Here is a 22,182-nt window from a genome sequence, read left to right on the forward strand (position 1 = left end):
TTATAATGGTGAATGACATTTTTTTAGAACATATATTTTCTATTAAAAAAGGATGGGAGCAGGTTTATTTAGGACTTTCAACGTAGCTCACCTACCAGTCGAGCCGCAAGCGCAATAAAGTGCATTATGGTTATCTAACTCAAAAAATATATGATAACAGACGTACAAGAGAAAATCGATACAACTATTTAAATTGGTTACAGTGAGAGAAATATCAATTGAAATGAGCCCTGTAAGATAAAAATAAAAATGGATACAGATGACATTAACAAATAGCAGCTGGTCTACTTTGTGGTAATTGCCAGTGAAGCAGGAGAATGTATAGGTCAATGCTATGCTGACAAGCTCATTTAGAAAATTATAATCACATATTTCAATAATTCAAACAAGAGATTACTCCTTGTGTCTGAAATTTCACTCGGTATGACACACTTATTTGAAATATGTTGCACTTCAACTCTCCAGAAGCCTGAAAATAGTCAAACATAAAAAAAAAAATTGCACACACAAAGAAGACTTCATTTGGAGACTACAGGAAAGAAATATTTTTATGCCATGTTAATAATGCAATAAGCCTAAGGGAAGTTTACTTGTAACATACTACTTTTGCATGGAGTTAATGTTCACGGTCCATTTCACAACGAATGGACATATTATCTACATATTTGCAAGAGCATGGGACAATATGATCTTTACAACAGAAACAGGTACACAATGAGATGCAAGGTATCATTAGATGACTTAAATTTTCTCTTAGTTTAGATCATCCAGGTCAGGGGCGGATTTAGGGGCGCAAGGGGGTTCCGAACCCCCTTCGCCGAAAAATTACACTGTATATATAAGGCAAAATCTGTTTTTTACCTTTATATATTAAGTTTTGAACCCCATTAACACAATCCAAAAGTGTAGTTTAGTGGTCAAGGAGGTTTAAAATCTACATAAGATCATGGATTCAATTCTCACTAGTTACAATTTTTTTTTTTGAACCCCTTCGTGGAGATCCTGCCTCCGCCACTGATCCAGGTAAAGCTCCTGTAATTGGCTCCATGATTACCTACTCCCTCGTTGTTTCCGCCATCGATCTCGAAGCGCTTTGATAAAAAAAATTCTAGACTCCTCTTTTGTCCCAATGGATCTTGAGTATAAGTTCTGTAAAGTTACACGTCGGTTCATTATCACACAGATGATTTTTGGTGGTCGAAAGTTGTCACCATCAATAACCCAAGCGACAAGTTGATCTAGTCAAGTATATATTTGCATAATACAGGGATCAAAGTGACTCTCCAATAAACATTTGACTCAAAATTTAAATAGATTCTCTACCTTAGGTTTCGAGTATGATTTAATATTTTACAATTTGATGTAAGTCATCCCAATGGCTACATTTCCACAATATTATATATTTAATTGTCCACCTGAATCCATGTTCTGCAAAATAACCCAATCCCAAGTCAGTCTCGCCACAAGAAAATGCCTACATGTTCAAAAAGCTTCTCCATAAAGTAAGAGTATTACTCGCAAGCATAACATGAATGCATTAGGATTGGGTGATCTTTATCAATATGATACGATTTTTCATATATGCGGAGCACACAAAAAATATATTATCACTGAACTTAAAAAAATAGCCAACAATGATCATCAATAACAACCGACCATAAAAATATACCACAATCATTATATTTATTCTACAATAATGATTAAAAAAAAAGATAAAAAAGAATAAAGAAAGAAGCTTGAGCTTACTCCCATGGAAACTAACAACAACTAATAGGCCTAAACTTTAAGCTATTAGAAAATAAATTTCTGTGAAGTAGAAGAATCCCAGATTCTCATTGTACATAGCTTAGCTAAAAACAAATTTTAAGCCTAAAGAAATACACAAGATTAAAGAGAGAAGCTAAGTTTGCTCTCTTTGAATGCTAATAACAAATTTCAAGGAATTCACTGTCTTGGGGAGGCATGGAGTTTCACAGACACCAGGCAGGGGAGAAAAGAGCAGGAAATCGTACCCAAGTTATGTCTAGATCTCTTTTAAATCACCTTCAAGTCAATTCTCTTCCATTAATGTTGGGGTTAGCTGCAGAAATAAAGTAAAATCTTAGCCCTACTTAGCATCGCTTTGTATACTTTTGCTTTATTAGAAAGAAAAAAAAAAGGAAAAAAAACATTGATTCGCATAAACAAAAATAATTGGTTGCACCATACATAAGGCAAGACTTTCACATAGGCAAGCAAGACTATGCAGTAGCTTTAAAGTGAATTTCACACAATGAACTCATAGTGGGACAATACGTACACCACCTAATCGACATATGCAGAGGAGAGACAAGCTTTCAAGTTTCCCCGGAGTAATCAGGATAACAGATAATTTCTATATGCTAAACTATGCATTTTTAGCGCATCTAGATTACACAACTTTCTTATTTACAATATGAACAAATAAATTCAACGTCTGACGCATGTCTCCTTTTCTTAGACACTGCAATGTATCCTTTGCTTCCTGAAGCATCTTCTTCAATGTCTCCTTTGCTTTCTGCAGCATTTTTTTTAGTCTCAAGAGTTTGGTTCACATCATCAAAATTATTTCAGGTGTGATAACACTGGCCTGAAGCTTCAATAATCGCCCACTGGATCATAGTTGGTACCACGAGGGCCCTTTTGCTTTAGTAGGACAATTATTCTCCACATTTATAACTTGATCTAAATGTGGCATTTTTTTGGTAACCACTAACCATGGTTAGCCATCGTTCTATTTCTCATTATATTTCAATACATTCATCAAGCATACACCCTAAAAAAGGGGTATGATCCATCTATCTGCACATGTAATAGAGCAGGATAATGTTGTCCCCGTGCTAGCAGTAAACTGATCACCAAAAAAGCGTTTTCCACCATACCACCATCTTATGATATAAATTTAAACCAAAATTTTAACCACATATTACCGAGTATAAAATCTATTGGTATTATGTGAAATGATTATCAAACTCCATACGAGGTGACTATAAATTGAAAACAAATAGAGTGCACACCTGGAAAAAAAATCCAACAAGATCGTAACTTATTTTCCTTGTGATCATTGATTCAACACAAGACTCATTCTATTGAAACCTGCTCACCCTCATCATCCATATTATTGACAACAAGTTTACAATCTTCATGATCATTGTAGGAGCATATAAGATGGAGCAATGTCTGCAAAGCGACATTTGATGATGTCCCCTCAAGATTGATCCAAGATCACAATCCTCAAAACTTGGTCCATTCTTTTGTGGTGAAATTCTTACTTGAACAAGGCATTGCTTTGTGATGATATTCAAATGAAATTTGAAACAAACATGTGAAAATATAAATTTTTTAGCAAACCTCGCAAAGGAACCGAGAATTTTTTTTAACCCCAACCTAAGCCATCTGAAATGAACCAATTTTAACGGCCTTTGCTAGCCTGATGCAGATGGTAAAAGTTGATTGGTCCAACACGATGATTTTTTGAGTAAGTCAAACTACCTTTGCGTACTTGATTTGTAGCAGCACCCCTTGATTTTCCTTCTTGCTTTAATAGCTGCAATATTTTTTTAGCGCTAATCACACCTAGGAGTGTTGTATTATTTGATTTGTTACATCTCGCGTTTTTCGTACGATAAAATTTCGTCTTCAGTTAATTGACAGAGACCCGGGGATAAGATTATCTTGAGGTTAGCATATTTATACTATTTATAACAAGCGATAAATAAGTGTCATGGAGGATAAAGGGTACACGAATTAAAAAAAATGAGTTTCGTTGAAGGTTGTCGATTTGCGGTAAAATACGATCCGAACTAATATACGATATTTATGGACTAGTACATACAAGGTACCATAGAACCGATGTATAAAGTATATTAAAAATGAGTAGAATTTTTAAGTAATTTGAGATAATTTTTAATTATACGGGTAATTGGTTAATTACCGGATAACGGGACAATACCTAATTACCTAATAAATGGATAAAGACTAAAATCGCCCCACCCCCACCCCACCCCACCCCACGTGGCAGCAAGCCACTTCCCAAAAAATGACTCTTAGTCACCTTTAATTAGGTGGCAACTTAATAGGTTCATTACAAGGCATTTTCATGTCTAATGTTTTCACTTTCTAACACTACAATCAGCAAGTTTGAAGGCTCACTAAAAATCAAGAATTCGATACTAACCTCAAAGACTCCAACGACAAACATGAATGTATAATCAGAACGTTAGAAATTCCAACAAGATTTTTTGCGACCAAATCAATTCCAACAAGAATTATTAGCACCTTAGCAACGTAAAATTTTACGGTTTTAAAGGAGTACGGTGCAACCTTTTCCAAGAATATCATACGGATTTTTCCCTACTCCGGGTATGTTAAGGCTATCCCTTCTTTCTTTTTGGCATGATCCAAATAATACAAATGAAACGAGCAAAATATACAACTTTCATAAATGACTCTATTCATAAAAATACTAGGGGTGTCTATATTCTCAATTCACCATGTGAATTATTATTATATCTTCTGTTCATGGGTCTCAGAAAAATACGTATTTGATAAAGTTTATCTGAAAGGTATATTGATTTTTATGGTATTCTGAAAAAAAATTATTAACGTATTTCTTATGCATTTCATTTACGCTGACCCATGACCAGATGGCGTTATATATGCGTATATATGTAAATATATGTATATGGTATATGGAAAAAGGTTACGGCGTTATATACACCACCACATGATTAGTTGGTATATGTTGATGATGTTGCCCACAGTGGCCGAGACGATATGATGGGATGCCCTCAGAGACTTGTTGATGTTATGTACATCCATACCTATGCATGACACGACATTTGCATGCACGTGCATGACACTATAAATGTTGCAGAATTTACAAAGTTATTCAGAATTACAGGTTGATTTCTTTATTCCATGTTCCATCTATGTCTTTTATGTATTGATTTCCATGCCTTACATACTCAGTACAATATTCTTAGTGACGCCTTATTCCCGGTACTGCGTTTTATGCCAACAGGTGCAGGTAGGCAAGCCGACGGTTCCCCTTCTTAGGATCCTTGATCAGCGAGAGTTGGCGTGCTCCACTTGATCCGGAGATGCTTTTGATTTTGGTACGATATGCTTGTATATATATATATGGGTATGATGTGGCTTTGTATATATATGGGTATGACGTGGCTCAGTCTCGTCTTTGTACAGTTGTATTTCTATTAGAGGTCTGTAGACAGTTATGTATAGTTGGATAGTATATAGCCTTGACGGCTTCCAGTTTTGGGTATATAGTTGTCTATAGCAGCCTTGTCGGCTCGCCCACTATATTCCGCACGTATATGTATATATGTCTTTTGGACAGGTTTTCCTCACACATGTTATTCTCGTAATTCAGCAGATATTATTCATGTTTATATCTTAGTCGCATGCTTAAGGGTGTTCGACAAGTAGGACTCGGGCACTCGTCGCGGCCCATCGGTTTGGGTCGTGACAAAAGTGGTATCAGAGCAGTTCTGTCCTAGGGTTGTCTACAAACCGTGTCTAGTAGAGTCTTGTTTATGGGTGTGTTGTGCACCACACTTATAGAAAGGAGGTTACCAGATATTTAGGATGGTTACTTTTCTTTCTAATCCAGATTATGCGATAGAACTGAGTCATAAGTATTCACTCCTAATCTTTACCTTATTTATGTTTTTAGTGATGCCTGTTACTACTAGATGACAGGCGCAAGCCGCTAGCACGAGTTAGAAGGCTATGAAAATGTTAGAAAGAGATATAAGTTACACTATGGAGTCAGACCCATCGGAGATCATGTGTTCTATTGAGGGGGATCCATATGAGGATCCATATGCGTCATCCATTCGAGCTATTTCGACCACTCCGGCAACAAATGGGGTGAGAGAAGCTCTAACCTCACCAAGGCCCTTAGTTTCATTATCGCAGCTCATTGATTAGGGTGTGAGGAGAGTAGTGCACGGATTGGCACAACCTGGTTCCCCTTAGGCTCAAAACTATATCAGGGTATTTGCGGACACCAGCTCTTTTGAGGTTCCAGATAGTCCACAGTCTTGGGAGTCCGTCAATCAAGGTTCGTCTGTGTATTTTATGAGGTACGAATAGGAAGAGGATAGTAGTCGGGACAAGAGGAGGAAGGTAACTGATAAGGATATGAAGGCTCTGCTTCGAAGTGTGTCTGATCGAGGTTCTCATATAGGACGAGGCAAGGATCTTCTATTGTAGACTTTCTCCAGATATCAGCTTTTGGTTGGTGAATTCCACCTCTTCTTGGAGTATTACCAAGTCAAGGTTCTAAATGTGTTAGGTTGTTTTATGAGGACGTAGGGAGCCCCGTCTCACTTGTATATATTATGGTTATGTTTTTTAAAGGTTTTGCAGATAGTATCATGTATATAGTTTTGGGTATGACATGTCTACGGCCTTGTCGGCCCTTATGTATCCATATAAACCCTTTTTTTTAATGAGTTCTGCGAGTTAAGTCCTAATATTGTTACGTCTATATATATAGAGGTGCCTGTAATGGCCCGTGATAAGTTTGATAATAAATAAGGATAAGGTACGTGGCACTTGGATAGGTAGAATTTGATGTTATAATGGGTATGGATTGGTTGGCTTCTTGTTATGCTAACATTGATTGAAGAACAAAGGTGGTTCGATTCAAATTTCCAAGAAAGCCTGTTTTTGGATTAGAAAGGTAATACGGCATCGCCGAGATGTAGATTTATTTCCTGTCATAAGGCAAGGAGGATGATCAGAAAAGGTTATGATTATAACTTAGTTCGGGTAAAGACTGTGAAAGTAGAGTCACTAACCGTTCAATCTATCTCTATGGTTAATGAATTTCCCAATGTTTTTTCGATAAGCTTCCACGTCTTCCGCCAGAGCAAGAAATTAAGTTTGCTATTAACCTACTACCAGCTACTCAACCAATATTTATTCCTCCATATAGAATGGCCCCCGCAGAGCTGAAAGAGTTGAAGGAATAACTAAAGGACTTGCTCGAAAAAGGCTTTATCAGACCTAGTACATCATAGTGGGGAGTACCAGTGTTATTTTGTGAGGAAGAAAGATGGTTCCTTACGGATTTGTATTGATTATAGACAGTTGAATAAGGTGATGATCAAGAATAAGTACCCGCTCCCGAGGATTAATGATTTATTTGATTAGTTGCAAGGTGCCAAGTGTTTTTCAAAAATAGACTTGAGGTCCGGGTACTATCGGATAAGAAAGATATCTCGAAGATAGCATTCAGGACCAGATATGAGAACTTTAAGTTTCGTGTTATGTTGTTCGATTTGACCAATGCCCCAGCAGTATTCATGGATTTGATGAGCCGTGTGTTCAGGCCCTTTTTAGATCTGTTAGTAATTGTATTTATCGATGATATATTGGTGTATTCTCGTTCAGAGGCGGAGCATGCATATCATTTGCGTACTATGCTCAGAGTTCTACAAAAAAAGGAAGTTGTATGCAAAATTCTCTAAATGTGAATTTTGGTTGAACTCTATAGCTTTCCTTGGGCATATCATTGCGGGTGAAGGCATCCGGGTGGATACACAAAAGATTGAGGCAGTAAAGACTTGACCTAGACCCCCGACACTGACGAAGGTTCATAGTTTCTCCGTTTGTCAGGTTATTACATGAAACTTGTAACGGAATTTTCTTCTCTTTTAGTACCTTTGACCAAAGTGGTATATGGTGTCTCGCTTGATGTTCCAGAATAACATAAGAAAATCTATGGTGCAAGTAAGTTGAAGGAAGGTTGCGAATAAGTATAAGTTGATATGTGTAGGTCGCAAGCTAAAGTATGCTAGAGCGACAAGGTTTTAGGAAGACAGGAGGAAGGATAAGAAAAGATGAGTGAAAAGGTGACGAGAATGGATAAGTCCTTGGGGTTAAGCTCATAAGAGAGCTGATGGTTTCTCTAAGTTATAGAAGGCTCAGTATAGCCTGAATGAACTCAAAGGAGTCTAAGACTAGTAACATTTAGAATAAATGAAATGTTGCCCTGGTAGTGGAATAAGGGCGTAATTGTGATAGATAAAGGATGAAGTTTGGGCCTTCGATGAGGGGAATTTCATGAATTGTAAAAGATTAGAATACCCATGTAAGTTAACTCAGAAGGGATCTAAGTTTCAATGGCCCGATGCTTGCGAATGGAGTTTCCAGGCATTGAAGAACAGATTAATTTCAGCACCGATTTTAACGCTCCCAGAAGGGACCGATGGTTATGTTATCTACTGTGACGCTTCAGGAGTTGGATTGGGTTGTGTGCAGCATGGTAAGGTTGTAGCTTATGCTTCTAGACAACTAAGAAAGCACGAGGAGAATTACCCGACCCACAATTTAGAGTTAGTCGCAGCAATTCATGCACTAAAGATATCAAAGCACTACTTGTATGGCATTCATGTTGATATCTATACGGATCATAAGAGCCTCCAGTATATCTTCAAGCAAAAGGAATTGAATTTATGTCAAAGGAGAGGTTGGAGCTACTTAAAGACTATGATGTTGATATTTTATACCATCTAGGGAAGGCGAACGTAGTAGCCGACGCTTGGGGTGTTCAAAACCGATCTGAAACCGAAAACCAAACCGAACCGAAGCTTAATGGCTTACTGGTAATGGCTTAACGGACGGGGAACGGATTGAAATTTTTTTATTAACGACTTATCGATTTTGGGGCGGATTATTCAATTTCTTAACGGATAATCCGTTAACCCGTTAAGAATATATATATATATATATATATAAAAACAAAAACCGAATAGAGAATTGATCAAATTTTGCTAAATAGGAGTATAGGAATATATTCAATTTAACTGGAAGAAGTTGAATAAAAAGTTTCTGATTTATTACAACACTAACAAAGATAAAAGAAATTGATTCATTATCTATCACTTCCGGAGCAAAATGACATACACAAATTGCTTATATTTTATGAACATTAATTAGATGAAACAACAGATCTGTCCCCGAGAAATTAATGAGACTCTAGACCTGGCTTCTCTTGTAGAATTAGTGCAATACGATTTCTGCGATCGAGGGAAAGTTGGGAAATCTAAAGAAAAAAGGAACACACGTTTCACAAACCTTAATGATTTCAAGAGGAAGTTGTTGTCGAAGAGAAGCGCAAAGAGTAGCCATTTCTTGTCTTCTTTTTTAAACCAAAGTCACGCCAAGTCCTAATTTTTTTGCTTATTTTCCTTCTTCTGATAGTATTGCTGGATTCCTAAATCATTGATAATTTTGCTAGATCGATAAACCGCCCGATAACCACCCGATAAGAGCTAAACCGATACCAATACGCCCGATAACCACCCGATAAGAGCTAAACCGATATCAATCCACCCGATACCTTATCGGGTGGCTAGCGGATTAATACATTTAAAAGCCGATAACCAATAAGTCAAACCGTTAAGAGTAAATAACTGCCCAATCCACCCGATAAGCAGCCCTAGCCAACGCCCTTATCCGTAGATCTATGGATAACCTATCATATCTATAACCACAAAAAAGGGAATAGCTCATGAGATTCATCAGCTAGCTAGTCTTGGAGTTCGGTTACTGGACTCAGGCGATATTGGAATTACTATTCAGGATACGGAAACATACTCTTTAGTAATTGAAGTAAAGGAACGCCAGTACGAGGATCCTATGTTAGTTCGTTATAGGGATAACACCCCTCAGAAGGAGAAGACACCGTTTGAAATTACAGAAGATGGGGTCCTCAGATATCGAGGACAATTATGTGTCCCTAATGTTTCAGGGATGCGTCAGCAGGTTATGGGAGAAACTCACTATTCTCGTTATTCTCTCCATCCAGGAGCAACAAAGATGTATCATGATATCAAGAAAGTATATTGGTGGGATGGAATGAAAAAGGATATAACAGAGTTTGTTGCTCAGTGTCCTAACTGTCAGCCGGTTAAGATTGAGCATCAAAAACCCGATGGATTATTGCAGGCTATGTAGATCCCGACATGGAAATAGGAGGTAATCAATATGGATTTCATCGTAGGCTTACCTCGTACCTAATGTAAGTTTGATTCGATATGGGTGATTGTTGATAGGCTTACAAAGTCAGCCCATTTGTTGCCTATTAGGACTACATATTTCGTAGAGGATTATGCAAAGCTTTATATTAAAGAGATAGTACAACTACATGGCATCCCTGTATCTATTATCTCGGATATAGGAGCTCAATTTACAGCTAAGTTCTGGAGGTCCTTCCAAAAAGGATTGGGGACTCAGGTAAGTCTTAGTATGGCATTCCATCCCCAGATAGATAGAAAGGCTGAGCGTACTATTCAGACACTTGAGGATATGTTACGAGCTTGTGTGATAGACTTCAAGGGTAGCTGGGATAATCATCTGTCGCTTATTGAGTTTGCATATAATAATAGCTACCATTCCAGTATTCAGATGGCTCTATATGAAGCTCTTTACGGACAAAAGTGTATATCGCCTATAGGGTGGTTCGATATTGGGGAAACTACATTAGTAGGACCAGAATTGGTACAACAGGCAATCGAGAAAATTAAGCTTATACAGGAAAGGCTATTAGCAGTTCAAAGCTGTTAGAAGTCTTATGCCTATAATCAACGACGAGACTAGGAGTTTCAGGTTGACGACTGGGTATTCCTAAAGGTATCACCGATGAAAGGTGTCATAAGGTTTGGAAAGAAAGGAAAACTTAGCCCTCGGTACATTGGACCATATAAGATCATACGCAAGGTAAGCCAGGTAGCATATGGGTTAAACTTGCCTTCGAACTTGGAGTCTGTACATCCAGTTATGTGTCTATGCTCCGTAAATGTATCAGAGATCCTTCCAGAATCGTGTTCGTTGACGACGTTCAGGTCACAAAGTAGCTATCATATGAATAAACTCCCATTGCTATATTAGACAAACAGGTTCAGAGATTGAGAACTAAAGATGTAGCTTTGATGAAAGTACTTTGGAGAAACAACAATGTGGAAGAAATGACTTGGGAGGCCGAGGAAGACATGAAGTCTAGATTTTCCTATTTATTTCCTCCTCCATAAAAAGGTCCGACTGAGACATCACAACCTTAAGGTACGTGTATGGATTCTTGTGTTAGTTATTGTCATTGGTCGTGTGAGGCCATTGTCATTACTGATGATTGTGGTCCTATGTGGGAGTTGGTAGTAGAATTGTTACAAAGGCGACTATGCCAAAGTCATATAGATCTCGGGGAGATAAATATTCGAGGACGAATGTTTCTAAGGGAGGAAGGATGTTACATCTCGCATTTCTCGACGATAAAATTTCGTCTTCAGTTAATTGACAGAGACTCGGGGATGAGATTATCTTGAGGTTAGCATATTTATGCTATTTATAACAAGCGATAAGTAAGTGCCATGGATGATAAAGGGTACACGAATTAAAGAAAATGAGTTTCGTTGGTTGTCGATTTGGTGTAAAATACAGTCCGAGCTATAATACCCGATATTTATGGACTAGTACCATACAAGATACCATATGACCATAATATTATGATGTATAAAGTATATTAAAAATGAGTAGAGTTTTAAGTAATTTGAGCCATTTCTTAATTATGCGGGTAATTGGTTAATTACCGAGTAACAAGACTTTACCTAATTACCTAATAAGTGGATAAAGACTAAAATCCCCCACCCCCACACCCACCCCCACCCCACGTGGCAGCAAGCCACTTTCCAAAAAATGACTCTTAGTCACCTTTAATTAGGTGGCAACTTAATAGGTTCATTACAAGGCATTTTCATGTCTAATGTTTTCGCTTTCTAACACTACAATCAGTAAGTTTGAAGGCTCACTAAATATCAAGAATTCCATACTAACCTCAAAGACTCCAACGACAAACATGAATGTATAATCAGAACGTTAGAAATTCCAACAAGCTTCCAACAAGATTTCTTCCGACCAAATTAATTCTAGCAAGAATTATTAGCACCTTAGCAATGTAAAATTTGCGGTTCTAAAGGAGTACGGTGCAACCTTTTTCAAGAATATCATACGGATTTTTTCCTACTCTAGGTATGTTAAGGCTATCCCTTCTTTCCTTTTGGCATGATCTATATAATACAAATAAAACGAGCATAATACAAAACTTTTATAAATAACTCTATTCATAGAAATACTTGGGGTGTCTATATTCTCAATTCCCCATGTGAATTATTATTATATCTCCTGTCCATGGGTCTCAGAAAAATACATATTTGATAAAGTTTATCCGAAAGGTATTATTAATTTTTATGGCATTCCGAGAAAATCTTATTAACGTATTTCTTATGCATTTCATGCATTGCATTCATTTACACTAACACATGATCAGATGGCATTATACATGTGTATATATGTAAATATATGTATATGGAATATGGAAAAAGGTTACGGCGTTATATACGCACTACCACCTGATCAGTTGGTATATGTTGATGATGTTGCCCACAGTGGCCGAGACGATATGATGGGATGCCCTCAGAGGCTTGCTGATGTTATGTACACCTATACCTATGCATGACACAACATTTACATGCACGTGCATGACACTATAAATGTTGGAGAATTTACAAAGTTATTCATACTTACAGGTGGATTTCTTTATTTTATGTTTCGTCTATGTCTTTTATGTATTGATTTTCATGTCTTACATACTCAGTACATTATTCTTACTGACGCCCTATTTCCTGGGGCCTGATTTCATGCCCGCAGGTGCAAGTAGGCAAGCTGAAGGTCCCCCTTCTTAGGATTCTTGATCATCGAGAGTTGGCATGCTTCACTTGATCCGGAGATGCTTTTGATTTGATATGATATGCTTGTATACATATATGGGTATGACGTGGCTCGGTACCGTCTTTGTACAGTTGTATTTCTATTAGAGGTCTGTAGACAGTTATGTATAGTTGGATAGTATGTGGCCTTGTCGGCTTCTAGTTTTGGGTATATAGTTGTCTATAGCAGCCTTGCCGGCTCGCCCACTATATTCCACACGTATATATGTCTTTTGGACAGGTTTTCCTCACGCGTGTTATTCTCGTAATTCAGCAGATATTATTCATGTTTATATCTTAGTCGCATGCTCAAGGGTGTTCGACAGGTAGGACTCGGGCACTCGTCGCGGCCCATCGGTTTGGGTCGTGACAGGATTATTACATGATAATGTTCGATATTTGATACTTATAAAAGATTTTTACTGCACGCAAGGCGAAACTTACCAATGGTAGGATCAATATCTTCAAAGCCAGCTGAAATGAACAAGTAATCACTATCTGGAGACGACAATGAGTGCTTCATTCCTTCAAACAGTCAAATCCGTTTTCGAAACCATAGAATTCACCTAAGCTGCTAAATATTATATTTAATGAAGAGCACAAAGCCCATTTATGTTGTTTGCAGCAAAGACAATAAATGAAGAACAAAAGGACGATAAAGTAGGCACTTTACCCATTCGTCTGCCTATTAGGGTTTATTTGTCAAATCCTCGATGAAAAAGACGAAAGAGACAAAGAGGAGAGAGAGAGGTTGCTATAGCTGGCAACACATGTTGATCAAAAGCGATGTGCACCCACAACACTCAGATGACAATTACCAAAAATAACCCCGAAGTAGGATGGCAATTTCCTAAAATAACCCAAGGACGACGAAGAGGCCTTTAACTATCACTTCTAAATAGTAGTAGTAAAAAGTAAAGTAAACTAATATATGTTATAAAATAAAGACTGTAAAGTAAAGACAAGTATAGAGAGAAACTGTTATATTATTCGAATTCAAACTGATGTACATAATGAACTGAAATCTCTTCTATTTATAGAAGAAAGGAAGCTGCTGTGTAAGTTGCTACTATACTAGATATGGATAATCTTCTACTGAGAGCAATGTTTATCCATAACGGAGTACTGAAAGAATAAGCTTATTATACCCGATATGGATAATCTTCTACCGGGGGTAATGTTTATTCATAACTGGGTACTGAAAGAATAAGCTTATTATACCTGGTATGGATAATCTTCTGCCGGGGGTAATATTTATCCATAACCGCGTACCGAAGTGATAAGCTTCTTCAGGAAACTTATTTACAATAGAGTACTAAATAGATAAACATATTTACAGTGGAGTCCCATATGGATAAGCTTCTTCAGGAAGCTTATTTACAACGGAGTACTAAATGAACATCTATAATATAATATATTTATAACACTCCCCCTTGGATGTTCATTAAAAGATAATGTGCCTCATTAAAACCTTACTAGGAAAAACCACGTGGGAAAAAATCCCAGTGAAGGAAAAAGAGTACACATATTTAGTAAGACGCATTGCTAGGTGCCTCATTAAAAACCTTATAAGGAAAACCCCATGGGAAAAAATCTTAGTAAGGGAAAAAGAGTGCATCGCGTATTTTACTCCCCCTGATAAAAACCTTGTTTCAAATATTTGAGTCTCCACATTCCAATCTTGTATACCATCTTCTCAAAAGTTGAAGTTGGCAAAGATTTAGTGAATAATCTGCTGGATTATCACTTGAACGGATTTGTTGCACATCAATGTCACCACTTTTCTAAAGATCGTGTGTGTAGAATAATTTTGGTGAAATGTGCTTCGTTCTATCTCCTTTTATAAATCCTCCCTTCAATTGGGTTATGCATGCAACATTGTCTTCGTATAAAATTGTGGGTCTTTTCTCACATTCCAAACCACATTTTTCTCGAATAAAATGAATTATTGATCTCAACCATACACATTCCCTACTTTCTTCATGAATAGCTATTATCTCAGCGTGATTTGAAGAAGTAGCAACAATAGATTGCTTTGTGGAGCGCCATGATATGATAGTACCTCCATATGTAAATATGTAGCCGGTTTGAGATCGAGCTTTATGGGGATCAGATAAATAACATGCATCTGCATAACCAACAAGGTCTGCACTATCTTTGTTAGCATAAAACAAACTCATATCAAGAGTTCCCTTTAAATATCGCAATATATGCTTAATCCCGTTCCAATGTCTCCGTGTAGGAGAAGAACTATATCTTGCTAGTAAATTAGTGCACCAATTGCACTGAGATAGGGTACTTCGGGACCAAGGAGTTCCTCGTTCTCTTTTGGAGGTCGGAACAAATCCTTATTCACTTCAAGTGATCGAACAACCATTGGTGTACTCAATGGGTGTGCTTTGTCCATGTAAAAGCGTTTTAAGACCCTTTCTGTATAGGCAGATTGATGGATAAAGATCCCATCTGCTAAATGTTCAATTTGCAGACCAAGACAAAGTTTTATCTTTCCAAGATCTTTCATCTCAAATTCTTTCTTAAGATATTCAATTGCCTTTTGGAGCTCTTCTGGAGTTCCAACAAGATTTATGTCATCAACATAAACAGCAAGTATAACAAATTCTGATGCCATTTTTTTTATAAAAATACATGGACAAATAACATCATTTATGTAACCTTCTTTCAGCAAATATTCACTAAGGCGATTATACCACATGTGCCCAGATTGCTTTAAACCATACAAAGATCTTTGTAATCTGATTGAACACATTTCCTAAGATTTTGCTTCAGGCATTTTAAATCCTTCAGGGATTTTCATATAAATTTCATTATCAAGTGAACCGTACAAATAAACTGTAACTACATCCATTAGATGTATTTCAAGATTTTCATGTAGTGCTAAACTGATGAGATATCAAAATTTTATGGCATCCATAACAGGTGAATATGTTTCATCAAAATCGACTCCAGGTCGTTGTAAGAATCCGTGTGCAACAAGGTAAGCTTTGTATCTTTCAACTTCATTTTTATCATTCCTTTTTCGCACAAAAACCCATTTATGACCAACTGGTTATATACCAGCAAGTGTTTGGACTACTGGTCCAAAGACCTCTCTTTTAGCAAGTGACTTCAATTCCGATTGAATTGCCTATTGTCATTTTGGCCAATCAGATCTTTGTCGACATTCTTCGACAGACCGAGGTTCAAGATCCTCACTATCTTGCATAATATTAAGTGCAACATTATATGCAAAAATATTATCCACCACTATTTCAGATCGATTTAAATTAATCTCATCACCGATCGAACTTATTAAAAGTTCATCACTCACATGAGCTTTGGGTTCATTGATTTCTTCATGAATCTCAGAACTAATCAGATTTTGGGTCTCTTCAGGAGATCCCTTCATAGTATCGTTTTGATCATTTGTCGATTTTCTTTTTTGAGGATTTCGATCCTTAGAACCCAAAGGCCTACCACGCTTCAGGCATGCTTTAGGTTCATTATCTCTCATGCTAGTAGATGGTCCTACTGGGACATAAATTTGGATAGGCACATTCTCTGCTGGGATATGTGACTTAGTTATCCTTTTTCTCTCCCCCTAATTGTGGAAAATTTGTTTCATCAAACCGACAATCTGCAAATCGAGCAGTAAATAAATCTCCTATCAATGGTTCAAGATAGCGAATAATAGAGGGTGATTCAAACCCAACATATATTCCTATCCTTCTTTGTGGTCTCATCTTACTACGTTATGGTGGTGCTACTGGGACATATACAGCACATCCGAAAATTCGTAAATGGGAAATATTTGGTTCATGACAAAAAACTAATTGTGACGGAGAATATTTATTATAATGTGTCGGTCTGAGACGAATAAGTGATGTTGCATGCAAGATAACATGGCCCCAAGCAGTAGTGGGCAATTTTGTTTTCATAAGTAGTGGTCTTGCTATCAATTGCAGGCGTTTAATAAATGACTCTACAAGGCCATTTTGAGTATGAACATAAGTTACAGGATGTTCAACTTTTATCCCAACGGATAGACAATAATTATCAAAAGCTTGAGATAAGAATTCTCCAGCATTATCAAGGCGAATAGCCTTTATAGGATAATCTGGGAATTGTGCCCTTAATCGAATTATTTGGGCTAATAGCTTTGCAAACACCAGGTTACGAGATGATAGTAGGTACACATGAGACCATCTTGAAGATGCATCTATTAGGACCATAAAATATCTAAACAACCCACTTGGTGGGTGAATAGGTCCACATATATCCCCATGTATACGCTCTAAAAAGGCAGGGGATTCAATACCAACCTTCATTGGTGATGGTCTAGTGATCATTTTTCCTTGATAACAAGCATCACAAGAAAATTCGTCATTTGTAAGAATCTTCAAGTTCTTTAATGGATGCCCACTCGAATTTTCAGTAATTCGTCTCATCATTATTGATCCGGGATGGCCCAAACGGCCATTCCAAAGCACAAAAGTATTTGAATCCGTAAACTTCTGGTTTACGATAGAGTGTGCTTCAATTGTACTAATTTTTTGAATAGTATAAGCTAGAAGATAAAGTTGGTAACTTTTCTACAATGCATTTCTGTCAGAAATATTCTTTGTAATACAAAGATATTCCCTGTTCATTTCATCTATTGTCTCAACTTGATACCCATTTCGACGGATATCTATAAAACTTAACAAGTTTCTTCGGGACTTGGAGGAGAACAATGCATTGTCTATAATAAGTTTTGTTCCCTTAGACATAAATATTATGGCTCTTCCGGAGCCTTCAATCAAACCTATATTACCAGAAATTGTTGAAACATTTAATTCGGACTTCTTATCTGAAAAAATGTGATAAATCAGCCTGCCTTAATGTTTAATGTTACAACCCATATCCACACGCGTTAGTTCATGCCATATATTAGTTAACATAAATTCAAGAAGGAATTACCTTTGAGATGATAAGAAGTTAATCCTATTGGTCTTAAGTGATACAAGGGTGTATAAGGGTGATTAACAAGTATTAGAAGTTAAACGAATCAAGGATGTGGTAACTCGTATTTTCAGGTAAACCTAGAGGTTCTTAATACACTCAAGGTCATGTATTAAGGTGTTTGAATCATATAATATCCGTATCATAATTCTTGAAGTCAAACGAGTTATGAAACAAAAGTCGACAAACATTGTCGCAACTTAGGTTCATAACTTTACTTAAACATTAGGTTAAATGTTTCTAAGCTTTTATCCTAATTTATAAGGAATTACGGGGTGATCTACCTACCATATTAAAGATCTACGAGTCTAGTTTCCAACGCATTAAACCATTTTTCAATACGATCTCGGAGTATAGAGATATTCATATTTTCGCAAGCCTACGCAAATTGGTAGATGACAAGTAGGTGCATCACCTACTTGCCAAAATGATAAGACAAAATTAAAAGACCTAAGTCGGCCAAGAGAGGACTTTTAAGGGGTTATGAACTCAGTTATTTCATCCATATTTCAAACCCTCAAACCAAAGTTAACCCCTACAACTCCTCCCCAAAAATCCCACACAAACCCTAATCGATTTTCCCTCTCTTTCAAGTTCTATTTGAAGGTAAAACCTAGAGTTTGAAGAACCAAGGGAAGGGCTGAGTTATCCAACAAGTAAGGTAAGTTACTGGCATCTTTAATACATTTTTCTCTGCTGTGAATTCATGGTAATTCGTTCTATACATGTAAGAACTCACGGGACGGTGATCGGAAGCCATGAGTTCGAGTTATTCACTTGTAGCAGACTATTTTGTGGACTGTTTTGTGTTGCTATTGGGCTGCGTGTTTTACTACAATTTGTGGAGTTTTGGAGGTGGAAGGGTGTGGAGGAACACCATATACATGTAGGGTTGTGGGATGATAGTGATTCGTAACATTTCCGGATCATTTGACACGACTACGGTGGTCGTCATATATATGATGTAATAAGGTTGTGCGTGGACTGTTTTGGGAGGCTCAATATGTTTATTATTGATGTTGTTTGGGCTGTTTGGTGATTGTTTGTAATGGTGTGAAGTCATATATATAGGGGAGGTGTTGTCCGTTTCAACGTAAAATAGGTTGTGGTCGATACATAATAGTTATGACGCTTAAATGATAACGATAGTATCGTTTCTCTTATTGTAGACTAAGGAGTTGTGACAATTGCATAGCTTGTGATTGGGGCAGTATATACAAGGTATGTGAGGCTATCCCTTTTCTTCTTTTGCATGACTCCGATTGTACATAATGTAATGAACGAGCTTCCAAAGATACTCTACTCTTAGAAGCTAGCAGTACTTACATTGCTTTCCCTCTTATGGAACGATTGATGTTAATGTTGCTTCTCTTATTCTTATGTTATCAATGTTGTTGGTACTTCCTGATTCTTGTAGGGTTCATAATGAAGAGTTGGTCCTAATAACATATATAGAGGATACCGACCTTACGTCACTCCGAAAGGTTTAGAATGTGATTCCATGAGTCGAGCATGCATTATATATATGTATCTATTTTACTCTACCGAGCCGCGCTATAGTCGGCTGGGTACGACACATATTGTGCAACCACTAATCAGTTGGGTTTTACCGAGCTCCACGTGGCCGGGTACGATTCTACCGAGCCTTATGACTACCGGGTACGTTTTTACCAAGCCTATTATGGCTGGGTACGATATGATGATGATGATGCCGACAGAGGCATATGTTTTAAAAGTTTATGTATACATACATATGTATCATGCATTTCATGTCAGTAGCCCTCAGAGGTACTCAAATGTTCCAGGTTGTATATTCTCTATCCTTACTTACATTACTATTCGTATTTATGGTTCCCTGCCTTACATACTCAGTACTTTATTCGTACTGACGTCCTTTTGTTTGTGGACACTGCATGTCGTGCTGCAGGCCCTAATAGACAGGCAGGTGCAGCTCCCCCACCACAGTAGATTGTCCAGTTCAGCAGTGATTGGCGAGATCCCTTCTCCGGACTTGCCGTGGTCTTGGTATGCATTTCTGTTATAGACATTATGGGTATATCGGGGCCCTGTTTCGGCTATGTTGCAGCACTTATGTTCATTTAGAGGCTCATAGACAAATGTCGACTCATGTATAGTTTGGTATGCCTTGTCAGCTGGTTTTTGTTATATAGTCTTTCATGGTAGCGTGGTAGCTCATATCTTATATGTAGTTTCTTGATTGTCTGGTCATCCTCTGCTATGTATGTTCATGCCGTCATATTTTATTGCTGGTTGTCCATGATCCAGGTCTACCATTTATATTGATCTAGTCAACCCTAAAAGATAATAAAAAAAAGTTAGATAAAATGTACGTTGGTGCTCGGCAAATATGGTCAGGTGCTAGTCATGGCCCTCCAGTTTGGGTCGTGACAAACTTGGTATCAGAGCAAGTCTGTCCTAGGGATTGTCTATGAGCTATGTCTAGTAGAGTCTTGATTATGGATGTGTAGCGCGCCACATTTATAATCAGGAGGCTACATGACATCTAGGGTTGTTACCTTCTTCCTGAATCTAGATCGTGCGTAGAGTTGAGTCGTAAGTGTTTGTCTCTAATATTCACCTTGTTTTCTTTCAGCGATACCTTTGACTAGGAAGCAAACAATTAGTAGACGGCTTGATACAGCTGCGGGAGAGGGTACCAGTCAGGTGCCCCAAGCCAGAGCAGGCCAAAGTGAGGCTCAGAGTGAGATGCCGTCTCATACCTCATCTACCCCGTCTCCTCCAGAGGATATTAGAAGGCACCCAGCACCTCCAGTTCCTCCGTCTGGCACTACAGACCAGGATATGGGTCGTGCTTTGCAGTTATTGACTAGCTTGGTAGCTGCTCAGGCTCAGAGGCAGAATACAAGTGTTGCTGAGAAACCAGTTAGTACAAGAGTTCGTGATTTTATTAATTTAGACCCTCCAGTGTTTACCGGATCAGACCCCAAGGAGGACCCGCAGACTTTTATTGACCAGGTTCATCGTACACTTCAGATTATGCATGTTAGTGATACAGAGGCAGTAGAGTTGGCTTCTTATCGGCTACGGGATTTAGCGGTTCTCTGGTATAATAGTTGGGAGAGATCCAGGGGTTCGAACGCTCCTCCAGCTGTGTGGAAGGAATTTCCTGAGGCCTTTCTTCATCACTACTTGCCAGTTGAGATACGACGAGCTAGAGCTGATAAGTTCTTGAACCTTAGACAAGGTAATATGAGTGTGCGAGAGTATAGTATGCAGTTCGATTCTTTAGCAAGGTATTCTCCCCATATGGTGGCCGAGATGAGTAATAGGGTGCATTTGTTCGTGAACGGATTGGGACCACATCTGATAAATGAGTGCACGACAGCCTCCTTGGTGGAGGGCATGGATATTTCTCGTATTCAGGCTTATGCCCAGACCCTAGAGGATCTTAAGCACCAGCAGAGGGCAGATGGGAGCAGGATAGGGGCCAGCATAAGAGGGCGAGATTTGCAAGGTACTCTAATGACTTCAGAGGCAGCGTCAGGCCCCAGTCTTCGAGGAGTTCGGCGCCACCTGTAGCTAGTGCTCCCTCACAGTTTCAGAGGCCTCAATATGATCGATTTACCCATTCTGGTCTAGGTCAGAGTTCGTAGGCATTAGGCTCGCAACATCACAGGGATACTAGTCAGACAAGACCCACAACACCACGTTGTGATCATTGCGGCAAGGCCCACTTTGGACTGTGCCATCGAGGTTCTGATGCATGTTATTCTTGCGGACAGCCTGGCCATATAATGCGGGATTGTCCTAAGAGGGGAGGTGATGGTATGGCTCAGTCGACTGGATCTGTATTTACTTCTTCCTCATCAGTTCGACCTCCAGCACGGGGTTTTCAGCAGTCGACAGGTCGTGGTAGAGGTAGAGGTGCAGTGCCGAGTTTGAGGGGTGGTCAAAATCGAACCTATGCTCTAGTAAGTCGACAGGATCTCGAGTCGTCTCCAGATGTTGTTACAGGTATTTTATCTGTGTTTTCTTATGATGTATATGCGCTGATTGATCCGGGATCTACATTATCATATGTTACACCCTTTGTGGCTAATAAGGTTGGCATTGAACCTGAATTGATAAGTAAACCCCTTGCGGTATCTACTCCGATAGGAGATTCTGTGATTGCTAGAAGGGTATATAGAGGTTGCACTGTGATGATTTGTAGTCGTCAAACCTCGGCAAATTTATTTGAGTTAGAAATGGTTGATTTTGATATGATAATGAGAATGGACTGGTTGGCCTCATGCTATGCAAATGTTGACAGCCGTACGAAGATGGTTAGGTTTCAATTTCCTAGTGAACCCATCATTGAATGGAAAGGGAATATTGCTACACCAAAAGG

At 38.2% G+C, this 22,182-nt stretch overlaps 1 long non-coding RNA gene across 1 annotated transcript; it reads right to left on the reverse strand.

Moving 5' to 3' along the window:
• Positions 1 to 693: 693 nt before the first annotated feature.
• LOC107797545 (uncharacterized) lies at positions 694 to 3,417 on the reverse strand. Its single transcript, XR_012699821.1, has 3 exons — positions 3,036 to 3,417; positions 2,013 to 2,080; positions 694 to 1,428 (listed from the first exon to the last, which is right to left on the reverse strand). It is a non-coding gene; the product is annotated as an uncharacterized LOC107797545 (long non-coding RNA).
• Between the last annotated feature and the right edge of the window lie 18,765 nt (positions 3,418 to 22,182).

This window comes from Nicotiana tabacum, chromosome 16 (genome assembly GCF_000715075.1).
Source record: "Nicotiana tabacum cultivar K326 chromosome 16, ASM71507v2, whole genome shotgun sequence".
In the NCBI taxonomy this organism is placed as follows: Eukaryota; Viridiplantae; Streptophyta; class Magnoliopsida; order Solanales; family Solanaceae; genus Nicotiana; species Nicotiana tabacum.